The 3,018-nt window shown below is 41.7% G+C and overlaps 1 pseudogene; it reads right to left on the bottom strand.

Annotated features, from left to right (window-relative positions):
- Positions 1-1,544: 1,544 nt before the first annotated feature.
- On the bottom strand, positions 1,545-2,757 carry LOC120237140 (annotated as a pseudogene).
- Positions 2,758-3,018: the final 261 nt, after the last annotated feature.

The raw sequence follows: 3,018 nt of genomic DNA, 5'->3' as shown, positions 1-3,018 counted from the left end.
TCTTAATGTTAAGAGTTGAATGTATAACAGAAAATCTATCATTTCTTTATCCTTGAAGAGAGGGAGGGAGAAAAAGGAGAGGTGGGGATATGGTGCAGTATTTAAGGGCAGTACAGTGACTCAAAATACCATCAACTCCACAATGAAGACCCATGGATCTCATTAATTTTATAATTCATGTTGGACCAAAAAGTTTAGTTCTCCCTACATGTATCAATGAATTCAAACCTCATGCTTTCCAAAACATGAAGATGAATAATGTAAGATAAACTGCAATTGCAATAGGTATTTCCTAAGTAGAGGACTAAACACCAAAGGGAATCCCTCCTTTTGATATAAGCTTTCACTGAAGTGGAAACCTAATACTTAAATATGAAATCTCTTGGCCAAGTAAGAAACTATAGCTGTTATGGGTATTACCTTCTATAATCATTATATGTATTACATATTAAATTAAACCCAGCATTACATATGCTTGCACAATTACGCTGTGAATGAGGATAGTAGTGATGGTGCCAGTGAAAAAAGACTATCTTTAGCCTAAAAAGAATAAGGGGATGGGGAGGCAAAAACAAGTAGAAAGCACACAAATAGATGGGCCATTTTCTGACCATTCTAAACACAGAAATATAAGAAGAAAAGTATTCCCTTATTTCCCCTGTGTGGAAATAATGTGAAACATTTATTTTCTGTATCACACAAGAACACAGCTAAGTAATCCAACTCTACTGCAGCATTATAACAATCATCCCTTCACCACAGTGTAAGATTTAAATGCATGTGCACAAGCATCTGTGCCAAGAACTTCCAGCCCCTACCCAGGTCCTACTGCAACACTGGTGGTCCCAATGGTTTTATCGAAATAAATCATGTTTAAAAAATAAAGCATTTATTGGGGCGCCTGGGTGGCTTAGTCGGTTAAGCATCCGACTTTCGCTTAAGTCATGATCTCGCGGTTCGTGGGTTCGAGCCCCGCGTCGGGCTCTGTGCTGACTGCCAGCTCAGAGCCTGGAGCCTGTTTCAGTCTGTGGTTCCCTCTCTCTCTGACCCTCCCCTGCTCACGCTGTCTCTCTCTCCTAGAAATAAATAAAAACATTAAAAAAAATAAAGCATTTATAAAGACAAGTCAAAATACCTCAGTAACCATATACCCAACTCAAACTTCATCTATTTAAATGTTATATTTGCCTCTCCCTAATAAGCCTTTATTTCACTCAAACTGAGCAATAAACTCTTCCATACTGAAGTATCTTCCTTGCCCAATTAATCCAATGGAAAAAAACAAATCATTAGTTAAGAAAAATGTAGGGATTAACACACCCTTCTAATATGTTTTTAAATATTTTTAAGGTTTAAAAAGTGTTTAAAGTTTGTAATTCCTAGTAGTAAAACATCATCTGAATGAAAATCCTAATGGCAAACCACTGTAAAATGTCTCATTGCATGTGGGCCAGAGGGGCAGGGATTATCTTCACAGCACCCAGCTTTCTCCATGAGAAGGTCAGAGGTACACTGGTTTGTATTATTGTGACATCCAATGGTGATCAAAGTTGCTTTTCCTTCAGCAAGGGCTTTATTTGTCAGAAGGGCATTATGCTTGACCTCCAAATTTGGCTGACAATTTACTGATGAGATTCATAACCTTTGGGTTGCTCTGATATTTTGACATATTTGCTGGGATCTGGGCCACATCCTGGAAGACCACCATAACTTCTGGATCCTGCATGGCTGCAAGAACCTCTGGGTCACTAAGGATTTCATTGAGCCCAGGCATTCCTGCCATTCCAGGCATTCCCCCTGCCGTTCCAGGCATTCCCCCAGGAAAGCCACCTGGGAAAGAGCCATACTGAGCTCCTGATTGTCGTCTGGCTTCTTCCTCCCTCTGGGCTCTCTCATGTTCTTCCCGAGTCTTCTTAACCCTTTCTATTCTTTCTTTGATCTCTCGCTCTTCACGTTTTCGCTCATAGTTTCTCCGATGTTCAGCAATTCTCTGGGCCCTCGGCTGAAATTCTTCCAACATTGCACGAGCATCTTCATCATAATCCAGTTTACAAGCAAGGGCAAAATCATGCGCTGCTTCTTCCCAATGGCCCAGAAGTCTGTGTGCTTTCCCTCGCCACTTATAAGGCTGAGCTGAATCAGGATTTATGTCAATTGCTCTGTCACAGTCTCGGATGGCAGCATTTGGCTTCTGTAATTTGATGAAGACACTGGCTCTCTTGGCATACAGAATGGCCAAGCGAGGATTCAGCTTGATGGCATCTGTGAACAAGTCAATGGCTTTCTGTAGTTCTCCATCATTTAGGGCATCAATGGCAGCCACTTTTTTTTATCATTTGCCTGATCCATCATTTCCTTGGTTATCTCTACATTTTCATCTCCCATTTCTTGAGGGGCATCAGTATCTGGTTCAATCACACCTTCATTGTCAATTTCTAGATCACTTTCCTCACTTGATGGTTCGTCTGTCTTTATGTTTTCCTCTGCCTTCTTACTATCTGTTTTTTCTTCCTTAATATTGTCTTCTGATTTAGTTTTATGAGTAGCAGGTGGTATTTTACCCCCCATGCTCTCCACCCACTCCCGCAGGAAGCGCATTTCCTCGGTGTGCAGAACGCTCGGATCCTGCTTACACATTTTCACGAAGGCTCGAAGCTCGCTCACTTTGCGGGGGTCCATGGTCCAGAGAAGACGGCGGGCGCGGCTAAGGTTGCGGCCCGATTCCAGGCGCGGGTACTAGCTCAGCGTGACCGTGTGGAAGGGCTAGTCAACTCCTTTTAATCCAGAGCAGCAGCATCAGAACACTGGACAGGACTTCCAAGCCTGTTCTTTCTAAAGAGCTTTATCATCTTTTTAAAGAATGAATGAAAATGCCAGCTTAAATATCTATGGTCTATCTGAGCTAATTATAGAAAGACAGATTAAAAAGGCAAGAACATTAAGGATGGGTATTGCCTCTGAATATTTTCAGAAATATGTACAGGCAGGCAGTATCAGTTCCAGTTTCTACCCTGAGGT

The sequence above is a fragment of the Hyaena hyaena genome, unplaced genomic scaffold, assembly GCF_003009895.1.
Source record: "Hyaena hyaena isolate Hyena2069 unplaced genomic scaffold, ASM300989v1 scaffold_172, whole genome shotgun sequence".
NCBI lineage: Eukaryota > Metazoa > Chordata > Mammalia > Carnivora > Hyaenidae > Hyaena > Hyaena hyaena.
This window is presented reverse-complemented; position numbering and strand designations above follow the sequence as displayed.